The sequence below is a fragment of the Microcaecilia unicolor genome, chromosome 6 (genome assembly GCF_901765095.1).
Source record: "Microcaecilia unicolor chromosome 6, aMicUni1.1, whole genome shotgun sequence".
NCBI classification, from domain to species: Eukaryota; Metazoa; Chordata; class Amphibia; order Gymnophiona; family Siphonopidae; genus Microcaecilia; species Microcaecilia unicolor.
Genome location: NC_044036.1, coordinates 330618560 through 330624559, shown reverse-complemented (window position 1 = coordinate 330624559; position 6000 = coordinate 330618560).

Below are 6000 nucleotides of genomic sequence, written 5' to 3'. Positions count from 1 at the left end.
GCCAGCTCTTCCATGCATGCTCAGTTGGACTTGAGTTGGCATTAGAAGCAAAGTGTTATTGCAGGTGCGACTCAGGTAGGAAAGGTCTTTGGCTGGCAGAGCTTCGCATCCCCACCAGCCAGGAAAGCAGAGTCCTAATCCAAAAGTGAGGGGTCCCAGGCCCCAACTTGCTATGCCACTGTGGCAAGGAGAGAGAGTATAGGATGATTACTGGTATCATTCTTAAAGAGTTTACCTCTTTTTTTTTTTTTATTTAATCAGTAAGAATGTAGCAGGTGTACTAGAAAACTGAGTTTTCATCCCATCAACCTATATATTGACTAGTGTACCCCAGGGGTCTGTGCTTTCTGCTGTACTTTGTAACCTATCTCTGGCATCCCTCTACAAAGGGTTTGCCTGACATAATGTCTATTGATATAACTATGACTTCCAATAATTTTTTTTCTTGACACAACTTCAGTAGAAGTCACAGTGGCACCCACTTTGGGTTCAGGCCCATCCAGTAGCAGCACACCTATGATGCCCCACCAGCTGAAAACTCCCCCAAATTGTTACTCCTGCATACCTTGTAAATAGCAGATCTTCGCCTGTAGCAAGCAGCGACTGATACATACTGCTCGCACCGGCCCCACAGCCTTCCATCTGATGTATTCCTGCCTATGCGGAAACAGGAAGTTGCATCAGTGGGGCCAACATGAGCAGTGTGTATTAGTTGCTGCTCGCTGCCAGTGAAAATCTGCTATGTAAAAGATATGCAGGGGGGGGGGGGGGATGTTCGAGAGACCATATGGCATGCAGGTGAGAGAAGGAGAGACCAAATCATTTGTGGAATGGGGCGGGATTCTTCTGCCCGCCCATCTTGGGCCCAGGCCCACCAAAAATTGGGTGTGTGGCTGTGCCCCTGGTAGAAGACGCATTTCTATCAGCAGAAAATTGCTTAGGTGTCATCGAATTAGAGGTCTAGAGACTGACTGACATTAAATATTGTGAAAACAGAAGTTATTGTCCTAACTTGACCAAAGACTGTTCTCTTTTCTTCCGTTTTGAGGTTAGTAACACGTAACATTTCTGTGTCACCTCATGAATGAGGTTATTAACACTACATTAAGATGTGACTTTTACTGAAACTGAAGTCATAGTTATTTGCCAGATAACTTTAGATCTATATATTACAGGCAGTCGTATTCTCAAAGCTGGGCTATTATAATTCCTAGGACTGTCAATTTATTCACCGAGGAGGTTGATACAGAAAGCTGTGTGTTAGAGAGCTGCTGACTCACAGCTTACAAGCTTTCCACAAAAAATGACCCCAAAGACGCAGTAACCAATGAGTATGCTAATTACTGCCACTTTAAAACTGTGGCAGTAATCTGCCACTCATTGCAAAAAATGTCCACCTTCCTGTCAGTGCATGAGTTGTGATTGGCTCATGTACAGACAGGAAAGGGGACATTTAAAAAATTTTTTAAGAGGTATGTTTCCCCCTCTAACACCATAAAATGGACGTGCGGCAAAATTAAAATTGGTGCGTGTCCATTTTGGGCCTGAAACCTTACCGCTCCCCCCCCCAATGACTTAGTGGTAAGGTCTCACGTGTTAACCGGGCGGTAATCGTCAGCACGCGTACACTGCCATTACAGACAAGTTAGCGCCACGTGGTGGAAAATAAAAAATATCGGACGCATGTAAAAAATGGAAATACTGCCTGGAGCTCACGGTAGTTCCAAATTGCGCCCGTTGGACGCATGTAGACGCCTATATGCCTTAGTAAAAGGACTCCTCAGTTTGTTGAGGGTGTGGCGATACCCCAGGATTTCATAAGGGGTGTTCAGCAACACCCACTATAAAAAACAGGTACCCGATTTCCTACAAAAGAGCATTGTCTGCAGTTCCCCAGCAGAAGGGTCCTAACACCATAATTTCCTGCAGTCTAGAGGCACCCCCTGACCCACATCCCCCCCCCTCCAGTTTTAAAATAGAAATTCCCATGTCAAGTGGCAATCCCTGGTGTATAGTGCCACTCCCTACTCAAGAGGTAGGGAGTTTGTCTGTATTACTTAGATTGTAAGCTCTTTTGAGCAGGGACTGTCTCTTTGTATCAGGTGTTCAGCGCTGTGTGCGTCTGGTAGCACTATACAAATGCTAATAATAATAATAAGGTAACCCCAGGGCATAACTAAGGCGAGAGTGATGCCCACTTGCTGTTGACTCTGGCACCACCATCTTGAAATAGAGTGGTGCTTGACCTCACTCAGTGCATCCTGGGATGCGCCAAGTGTGGTCAATCTGCCAAATAAGAAGAATGCTTCCCTTGTTTGGTAGTCTCTGCCCAACCTAACAAAGAAGGGAAACGTTTCCTTATTGAGCAGACTGACCCTGCTCAGCGCATTCCAGGATGCACTGAGCAGGGTCTTTTCCAAGATGACAGCACTTAAAGCAGGAGCGAGAGGGGCAGCACTGGAGGCAGGAGCAAGTGGGACTTTTTTTTAATGTCAGGGGGAGAGGGTTGGTTGGGGGAAAGCACCCACTAGAGGTGAGGAAAACACAAACCCTTCGATTAATCAACCAGAGTAGGGCAGAGAAGGGGCAGCGGTCAGTAGACAACTGAAATGTTTTCTTTAATTTCAGGGGTGAGGGAATTGGGGGAGGGAAAGAACCGCTAGACTACCAGTGATTTATTGGGGGGGGGGGGGGGATTAGATGGCAGATCTCATAGACCTACCAATAAGAAACACAGATCAACACGAACATACCTAAACCTCCACTACCCAAGCTGTAAAGGACTCAAATACAAATCAACCTATGCATCCAGCTTCTCCTACATAAGCACACAACTGTGGAATGCACTACCAAAAGCCGTGAAAACAATGTATGACCACCTGAACTTCCGGAAATCACTAAAAACCAACCTGTTCAAAAAGGCATACCCAACCGACCCAACCTAAGTGCCTAAACCTCGCTACACAACGAAACCAAAGATCGTAATAGACTCTACGCAACTCTTCCCCTCTACGATTCCCCAATGTGTCTATAACACATCAACCTTATTCGTCCACAACAACTCTATGTATTTGTTTCACTACCGGAAATGGCGATCGCCTCTACGGTATTATGGAAGCCACATTGAGCCTGCAAATAGATGGGAAAATGTGGGCTACAAATGTAACAAATAATATAGGGGACAGGTGATCAGAAAATCAGGGGTTGTCTTTGGTGGGGACAGTATTGGAGGGTTGGGAGACCCAGGGGTCTTGTTAACTTTTCTGCCCCAATATAGAGGGTGAGCTAAACCTTCTGCTCCACCTCAGGACTAATGGCAATTTTCTCATGTTGTTCTCCATTTAAAACTTCTCTGCATTGGGGGCAGCATTGCTAATGTCCCATGTACCATGCATTTTAATGCGCAGCATAGGTGCCGACTCCGTGGGTGCTCGAGCACCCCCAATATTTCACCCACCGGAAGTTTCCTTCATCCCTCCTCCCTCCCTTCCTTCGAGTTCCAGGCCCCCTCCCTCCGAATTTTAAAAGTCATCATCTTACCTCGTCGGGGTTACGGCGGCAGCAGTGGTGAAAAGCGTGCAGGCTCGGCGCTTAGTTTAGTCTGGCGGGACCGGAGCTGAGAGAAAGAGAAGGGAAGACTGAACTAAGTGCCGAACCTGCAAGCTTTTCACCGCTGCTGCCACCGTAAGCCCGACGAGGTAAGATGATGACTTTTAAAATTCGGCGGGAGGGGACCTGGAACTTGAAGGGAGGGAAGGAGGGGGGCCTTAGAACTTGGAGGGACCCTGGAACTCAGAGGGAGGGGGACCCTGGAATGTAATGGGCGTCTCAGTGTTTACTGGCAGCTGATTTTTTACCACGACCTAAAAACGCTATCGCAGCTTTGTAAAAGACCCCCTAAAGAAGCTACACATGACTGTTTTTGAGATAGCATTCAGGAAAACTAATAATAATAATGTTTATGATACTGTATTGTAAAATTGGATGCTGCCCGTCTCATCTTCCGCCAGGGTCGCTTTACTCATACTACCCCTCTCCTTTTCACTGGCTCCCTATCCGTTTTCGCATCCTGTTCAAGCTTCTTCTACTAACCTATAAATGTACTCACTCTGCTGCTCCCCAGTATCTCTCCACACTCGTCCTTCCCTACACCCCTTCCCGTGCACTCCGCTCCATGGATAAATCCTTCTTATCTGTTCACTACTGCCAACTCCAGACTTCGCGCCTTCTGTCTCGCTGCACCCTACGCCTGGAATAAACTTCCTGAGCCCCTACGCCTTGCCCCATCCTTGGCCACCTTTAAATCTAGACTGAAAGCCCACCTCTTTAACATTGCTTTTGACTCGTAACCACTTGTAACCACTCGCCTCCACCTACCCTCCTCTCTTCCTTCCCGTTCACATTAATTGATTTGATTTGCTTACTTTATTTTTTGTCTATTAGATTGTAAGCTCTTTGAGCAGGGACTGTCTTTCTTCTATGTTTGTGCAGCGCTGCGTACGCCTTGTAGCGCTATAGAAATGCTAAATAGTAGTAGTAGTAGTAAATTACTTTCTTATGCATTATTCTTTGTTATGTATCCTATACTGTTTATTTTAGGCCACATTGAACTCAAACTTGTTTGGGATAATGTGGGATATAAATGTAAGCAACAGTCCCTGCTCGACAGAGCTTAATATCTACTCAAGTCAGCCAAACAGAAGAATGCAGACAAGCTGAGAGGCTCTGAGGCAGATGATGAAAAGCAAATGCCAGCGCTAGAGGCTGTTAGCGCCATACCAGCACCGGCGTTTGCTACCGCCCCATGATCAGAGCCCTCGAGTGCGTGAAACAACGTGCTCGAGGGCTCTTAGCACAAGTAGCATGCAAATGCATGCTCATCAGCACTTAACGCATTCATCCCCAATGATCAGCATCCACCGCGACAAAGATTGGGTCGCTGGCCGTGACAAACCCTACGCCAGATCCGAGCTGGCGTTAGGGTTTGCAGATCATTGGGGAGGAATGGTGAGCCCTGTTCAGCAGGCCCCCATTTGCCCCTACAGCAAACCTGCCAGCGAGGGCAGTTGAGGACGTCCAAAATTTGGACATTTCTGCAATGGGCAGTTAAGGACGTCCAAAATTGGATGTTTCTATGAGAAAGACATCTTTCTCATAGAAACATCCAGTTTTGGACATCCTTAACTGCCCATTGCAGAAACGTCCAAAATTTGGACGTCCTCAACTGCCCCGTCGCTATACCTCTGACACCCCCTTGAAATTTGGCCATCCCTGCAACAGGGCAGTTGAGGACGTCCATCTTCCGATTTAAAGATGGGTGTCCTTCTCTTTTCATTGGTCTCCAGCCCAGACCTGGCAAACAAGTGCGGGAGGATTGTGCTGAGCGCATGCTCAGGCACAATTCTCCCGCACTTCTACCCCATAATCAGAGATAATTGCGCTGCTTAAATTTGCACGCATTATCTCTGATCATAGTTCTAATAGCGCACCGCGCTGTTCCAGCGCTATTTTAGAGCGCTGTTTGGAACAGCGCGGGGCTTTTGATCATATGCCTGAGGAAATTTCTCTTAGACATTCATTAAGCTTTTTACAATATACAGTGACACTCATAAGATCAAAGGACTCCTGATGCAGGTGCTTAGGCGTCGAAACACAGGCCTGTGACAAGTTTGTTTGCATGTAGAATCCTGTCATAGTTGGTGACATCAATAAAATTGATCCTACATCTACTTCCAACTGTGTCCCTGGGGTCCTTTTCCGGAAGACCTGCTTGTCCATCCCTACTTTTTTTGTGATGCATGTTTACTTGTAGGGTCGCTTGGTCCTTTTACTTCTGCAAGGCATTTTTGTTTAACCAGACCATCAGCTCTGTATTATGAAAGAGATTTGTGGACAGGAACCAACAGGTGCTGATTTTTCATTAACACGACACCTGACGAGGAGGCGTTGAATCGGCAGCAAAGGTAATGCATTTTGTTATTGTCCAACTGTGATACTGTT